The 6,954-nt window shown below is 37.4% G+C and overlaps 4 non-coding genes across 4 annotated transcripts; all 4 read left to right on the top strand.

Annotated features, from left to right (window-relative positions):
- The first annotated feature begins 3,558 nt into the window (after window positions 1-3,558).
- Window positions 3,559-3,630, top strand: trnad-guc. The gene has a single exon. It is a non-coding gene; the product is annotated as a tRNA-Asp (tRNA).
- Window positions 3,631-3,885: 255 nt separating this feature from the next.
- Window positions 3,886-3,957, top strand: trnad-guc. Its single transcript has one exon. It is a non-coding gene; the product is annotated as a tRNA-Asp (tRNA).
- A 274-nt stretch (window positions 3,958-4,231) lies between these two features.
- trnad-guc lies at window positions 4,232-4,303 on the top strand. Its single transcript has one exon. It is a non-coding gene; the product is annotated as a tRNA-Asp (tRNA).
- A 483-nt stretch (window positions 4,304-4,786) lies between these two features.
- Window positions 4,787-4,858, top strand: trnad-guc. The gene has a single exon. It is a non-coding gene; the product is annotated as a tRNA-Asp (tRNA).
- The last annotated feature ends 2,096 nt before the right edge of the window (window positions 4,859-6,954 follow it).

Here is a 6,954-nt window from a genome sequence, read left to right as displayed (position 1 = left end):
AAATTAGAAAAGAATAGAAAAAGCATTTCCCAGATGGTTGGGTCCCACTGCAGCTATGCAAGATGTATTCATCAAACAGTAAACAATAAAAGCTCTCTGTCTGACTCTAAATGCATTGCAAAGATGTTGGTTTTTCAATTATAACTTATATTCTTATATTCATTAAAACATTTTGCATGTATCTTTAAGGTGTAGATATTGCACAATTAATAGACTTAAGCCAGATAAGCATAAATTCATTGCACCATTACATTTATTAATTAATGCCTGCAATGAAACAGTGCTTGGGGTCAGTGGTTTTAGACAGTCCACATACGTATTACCCAGTCAGTGCGTTTGTGGCGCGCCTGGCAGCAGGTGGGTGGTATTCTCTGATCAATGTCAGTATACACTGTACAATTGAGCTCATTAGTGTAACTTTCATCATTGGGTAGATGCCAGGGGCTCAGTTTGCAGAAGGAAGGGTGTCAGGTGAGGGTGAGGAGAGAATCTCCATTATTATTTAATGCAGGGGTCACCTGTCAGAGGACTTGTTGCAGTGCCTGGAACAGGGTGTCCTTCCACAGAAAAAAAAAGATAAGGGGTGGTTTCTGAGTGGAAAGTCCAACACGATCTACTTTATGTTATTCACTGGCAAATCTTACCATATCCATTTAGCCAGAGAATTAGGCAGTAAATGATCACAGTGCCACTTTTTACATCCCAGAATGGTGCTAGTTTGAGAACCACCTGGATTTATGTCTCAGATTAGTAATGGAACGCTAGTGCCTACTCAGAGGTGTTTTCACACAAAGTCTCTTCTGCATTACTGAGATCGGTGATCCACAATTCTGCATAAGCAGCTCACTAATAATCTCTGAACATGACAGAAAACTATTCCCCCTGGTGCTTTTAGGAACATCCTCCCTCACTCAGACGCATCAGACTGGCTCAGGAATGAAGCTTACTGCTTATAGCTTGCTCCCTCACCGCTATAAAATACGTTCAAAGATTTACAAATAAAATTCACATTGCCTGAAGAAAGAAATTTTAACTTGCTTCAGTCTAATAAATACTTATTACTCTGAAAATCTAATTAAGAAGTATAATGATCTTTTTCTTGAAACCTGACATATCACATGTTCATGTATATAGTGTTCATACAAGCTTTTTAAATGTCCCATTCTATAATTAATTGTGCTGTTGTGTGCCATGTGCTGTTATAATAACCTCCACTCTTTTGGGAAGATGTTCTACTAGATTTTGGAGTGTGGAGATTTGTGATCATTCAGCCACTAGGGTGTTAGTAAAGTTAGGTACTGATGTAGGTGAGGTAAGGAAGGTCTGGAGTGCAGTCAGCGTTCACATACATTGCAAAGGTGTTCAGTAGGGTTGATGTCAGAGTTCTATAGCAGGAGATCTTCCACTCCAACACGTATATAAGCATATCTTCATATCTTCATGGCTTTGCACACAAGGGCACTACCATGCTAGAACAGGTTTGGGACTTCTAGTTGAATTGAAGGGAAAATCAGCATTCCAAAGACAACTTTGTGGTAACAGTTTGGGAACAACATATAAACTTCAGGTGTCTGATACTGAAGTCCCTCTAGTGTACTCACAGTTAAAAGAGCAGAGAAAGCTAACTAGATTGCAGTCATAAAACTAACTGTTCTTAGATAGCTGATAGTTTTTTTACTTTCTGAAGCGTTTCTGCTTAGAAACTACACTGACAGAGAATTATTCCATATTTCTATATTCCATATACTGAAGTCTGACTGAAACAATGCTCCAGCCATAATCTGCAATTGAAGCTTGAAATATACAGTAGTGCTAACATTTAATTAATTGTGATGTGCAGAACAATTTCACTGCATTACAATAAATATATTATCAGGGGCAACAACAATAAACTCTAATAATTTCCCATTTCACTGTTTCCTCTTTGTGCATCGCAATTTCACAGGCTTTAGTTAGTTGCAATATCATCAGGATGCAACCTGCCTACACTTATTCATCTCTGATGAGATGTTAATGGGAATACTGTAAAAAGGCTCAACTTGACATCGCTCTCTGTTTCCCTCTCATACACACACACACACACACACACACACACACACACACACACACACACATACAAAACAACGCTGTTTGGAAGATAAAAAAAAACCATCTAATTTGTTCACTGCTCTGGCCTGATTAGCACATGCTCTAAAATGTGTCAAGAGATTATTTTCACATTGAAAACTTACAAAGACAACATACAATCTCCTGCTGAATAGTTATAATTATTTAGTAATTCATACAATGTTTCATAGTCAAGTTTAAGGGTATATCTAAAACCATTCCCATGAGTGTGAAGCAGATAAACACTCTACATGGGACAATAATTCATTACACTTCTTCACACATAGGGCAACTAAGCAGTGATAATGTTTTTCCTGCAGGGTGAAAAAACCACAGAAACATGAGGAAAGCATGTATTTCGCTTTTCTGAAGGGTTGAATGAGGAAATCACATTGCATGTTGAAGATGCATTTGAATGTAAGTAAAGAACATTCATATTTTTACACAGACAGCATGCGAATGTAAAGGCAGAAGAGAAATCTGAATTGTGGGAAATGAATAAAGCATGAAAAAAGCTGATTATGATGGCTGACTAAGCAAGCTGAATGTTCTGTAAGTTTGGAAGAAGGGGCAGCTCAGTGGTTACGATTTTGGACTTCTGATCAGACAGTTGTGAGCTCAAATCCCCCCACCAATAAGCTGCCACTGCTGTGCCCTTGAGCAAGGCCCTTACTCCTGAATCAGATAATTGTAAGTCGTTCTGGATAGAATTTTTTAAAAAATATGGCTTCTCTGAGCAATATTATAAATAATATTTGTGTGTTGTCTCTTTTGACACTTGAAAAGACATTCGAAGCTGAAGAGTTTCCAGTGTTTAATCATAACAATGTCATTACATCATGACATGTTGCCTTTAAAATACTCCTGATAGAACGCTTCTCACATCAAATATTTTTCCTAAAGTTTGTTAGCTCAAAATAAATCGAACCACTTTGTGCTAATATTTGTGTTGCACTATTCCTTTGGGGAAAAAAAGCTTTAACTTTATATGCATATGATTGGACTTGGATTTGGAATTTATGTACAGTATGTGTCATTACCTACGAAGAATTCCCCATCAAATGTTTCTGTCTAGCATTAATGTGAGGGTTGGCCCTCTTTTATTTTCTGTTTAAACACGATCTCTCACTGTGCATCGACGTAGCATATACTTGTTTTTATGTTTTATTGTTAGAAAGTCCAAATAGATGTAATAATATTTTACCGTCTATCTATCCGTCTATCTATCTGTCTGTCTGTCTGTCTGTCATTTACTAGTCATACATATTTGAAATAGTTTGGCATATTCAAATCAAATCAAATCAAATTTTATTCGTCACATACACATACATACAGAGTACGACATGCAGTGAAATGCTTTATACGACTGACCGGCATGAGGGAATGGGGTGGGGCGAAGAATAAAATAAAATAAATTCACAAACCGCGAATTTATTCGCCATTTATAGCAGCTCCTCGTTAGTATAGTGGACAGTATCTCCGCCTGTCACGCGGAAGACCGGGGTTCGATTCCCCGACGGGGAGACAAGCAAAATGTTTGAACCTTTTTCTTCGTATATATTCATATATACTTTGTATATTTCGTCTGTCTGTCTGTCTCTTTGCCCGTACTATGAAATGACAATAAAGATCGATCTGTCTGTCTGTCTGTCTGCCTGTCTGTCTGTCTGTCTGTCTGTCTGTCATTTACTAGTCATACATATTTGAAATAGTTTGGCATATGTCATTTACAGAATAATTGTGATGTACTGGTGTATTTTAGTCGCTGTATTTGTCAGCTCCTCGTTAGTATAGTGGACAGTATCTCCGCCTGTCACGCGGAAGACCGGGGTTCGATTCCCCGACGGGGAGACAAGCAAAATTTTTAAACCTTTTTCTTCATATATTCTTCGCATATATTCATATATACTTTGTATATTTCGTCTGTCTGTCTGTCTGTCTCTTTGCCCGTACTATGAAATGACAATGAAGCTCTATCTATCTGTCTGTCTGTCTGTCTGTCTGTCTGTCTGTCTGTCATTTACTAGTCATACATATTTGAAATAGTTTGGCATATGTCTGTCTGTATGTCATTTACAGAATGATTGTGATGTACTGGTGTATTTTACTCGCTGTTAATCTCAGCTCCTCGTTAGTATAGTGGACAGTATCTCCGCCTGTCACGCGGAAGACCGGGGTTCGATTCCCCGACGGGGAGACAAATGGATTTTTTCAACATTTTTTTCATATATTCTTCGTATATATTCACATATTCTTTGTATATTTCGTTTGGTGTTCAGGAACCAGCCAGTAAATCTAAAGCTTTCAACAAATATTGAGTAATCATTTTATTAAATAGATATTACACGATATTACACGATATTGCACACTCCCTTCTCATCTTAACAAGTATTTGATAGGTTGGTCAGGTAACACTTTAGGTCAGATCCTCACTAATATAATGGATAAAATAGGATTAATGAATTAATGTTTAAATAAACAGTACGTTTTTTATTTTTTGTCATATGTGCATAAGTTTATTACTTTTTTGTATCCCTAGTATAATGTTTATTATCTCCAGATTAGTGATTTCCTGAGTAAATGACTGGTATATAACACCTTTCTTTTTACTAACCAAATAATTTGGCTGTAGTGTCATTTTGGAATTTTATAAACGTATCTGCTAAGCATTAATCTCGACTCCTCGTTAGTATAGTGGACAGTATCTCCGCCTGTCACGCGGAAGACCGGGGTTCGATTCCCCGACGGGGAGACAAGCATTTCTTTTAAACCTTTTTCTTCATATCTTGGTTTACTACACGTATGAAACTAAACAGCCCCAAAGACTGCCTCAGTATGACAAACCCCTGTGCTCAAACTGAGACCTGTGAAGACGTGGTTTGTGAAATTTGACGTGGATTATCCTGATCTTTGAATGACTGTAAGACTGTAAGAGGTTTAAGAATCCCTCCTGTGGAGAACATTGCTGTAGGAATTATTATTTGATGTGGAGATAATTTCTACATCAGAAATGAAAATATGATTTTCATTTACTTCACTACTGTTGAAGTAAACTACTGTTTTGTGTCATTACCAAAATCCCTCCACGTTACAGGAATGTTCACTTTCCCACAATGCACCTCGAAGAGCAGAGCTTACTGTGTCTCCTTACTGGAAATGACATCAGATTTTCTGACACCTCTTTATTACTTATTTAGCTGTTGCTAAATTATTACTAATGTTAGTGTTTTTTATCACATACTGTTCCAGTATGACTCCTGTGCACAAACTGAGATCCATGAAGACATTTGAGTTTGCACTTAAGCACACAAAAGAACCCCAGACCTCCTCTTCAGCATCGGTACCGGATCTCAGTGAAGCTCTTCTATAAACATTCTATAATCCTGGCTCTGGCATACGGTGGTCTTTTGATATCTAAAATAGAAACAATTATTTCATCAATTCATGTTCTATTTGTCCTTATTGTAAGTCTAACATTTGGCTGTACTGCTTTACAGCACATTTTGTACACCAGGGCATAATGAGCATTTGTTTGGTGCAATTTTAGTTCAGTCAGAGCCCAATTTCTCTGAATATAAGTGTGTGTGTGTGTGTGTGTGTGTGTGTGTGTGTGTGTGTGTGTGTGTGTGTGTGTGAATGTCTCTAATTCCAGATTACATGGCTCTTAAAGAATGTAGGTGTCAATGCATCACATTCCAACTAATCATGCTATGTCACTAGGGGTGTTTGGTATCGTAACCTCCCCATTTCATCTCTTTAATCTGGAACAGACTGACTGTGTCATTCCTTGTCCTTGAGGATCAGTTCTGCTTGCACTTAACCTTCACCCTCTTACCCCAGCTGCCCTTCTAGCACCTCAGCTGTTGCTCACCTTACCCATGTGCTGCAGTATAACATAGCGAGAGAGAGATAGCCCTGACGCACCTGAAGTAACTGACCCGTGTCAACTGATATAAAGCTCTTTTTCCGCCCCGTGTGTTGTCAGTATCGCCTGAACTTGAGTAATCCAAAGCGATGAGTGAGGTTCTGCTTGCAACACGTTGGACATCCGAGTCTGGAATCATGTGGAAGCATGAATTGCTGAGAGAGATGACTTTGTAAATTGTGTGGAACTGTCTTAAGATTTGCCACTAATGACAAAACTATTGCTGAAGGAGGCAAATCTTTACCTATTATCTGATTTTTTTCACTGTAATGCTGCAATGAACCTAGTATATATTTAACTGGTCCATAGTGTGTGGCTTTTGTTTCCAATGCAAAATATTTTGCATGGTTTCACAGTTGCAGCTTTCTACTTCATGGTAACAGTTTGGGAAAAAACACACATAAATATGATAATCAGGTATTCACACTATATTTGGACATACAGTGTTTACGTGGAATATCGGACTACTGATAAATAAAAAGGCTCTTGCATTCATGGTGCAGATCAGTTATTAAAACATTAAGCTATAGTGTAGATGTCAGGAAATAAAAGCTGAAATGCCGATCTATTGTTGCACATTCAAGATGATGTCAAATCCAAACATCTTCAATATGTAGCAACAACACTAGTATTATCCTTGCTGTTCCAATACTTTTAGAAGAACCAGGGGAAAAAATTAAGCCTTGTGAACTACATGTTTCTAATTAGGATAATAATTAAATTATTGATATTGATGATTGATAATGAATTTGATTATTCAACTGCAACAGGCATGAGCGCAATCACACAGGCACATTAATGATTAAATTAATGAATTAATATAATTGGAAGCATTTCATATGTTTCATATACAAAGTGGAATTAAAAGAGTTGTTCATAAACAACTTGAAATAAGTTATGAACAGGGAGTTAATAAATGTTTG

Source organism: Silurus meridionalis, chromosome 23 (assembly GCF_014805685.1).
Source record: "Silurus meridionalis isolate SWU-2019-XX chromosome 23, ASM1480568v1, whole genome shotgun sequence".
Taxonomy (NCBI): domain Eukaryota; kingdom Metazoa; phylum Chordata; class Actinopteri; order Siluriformes; family Siluridae; genus Silurus; species Silurus meridionalis.
The sequence above is the reverse complement of the archived record's forward strand: the minus strand, read 5'-3'. Positions and strand labels throughout refer to the sequence as shown.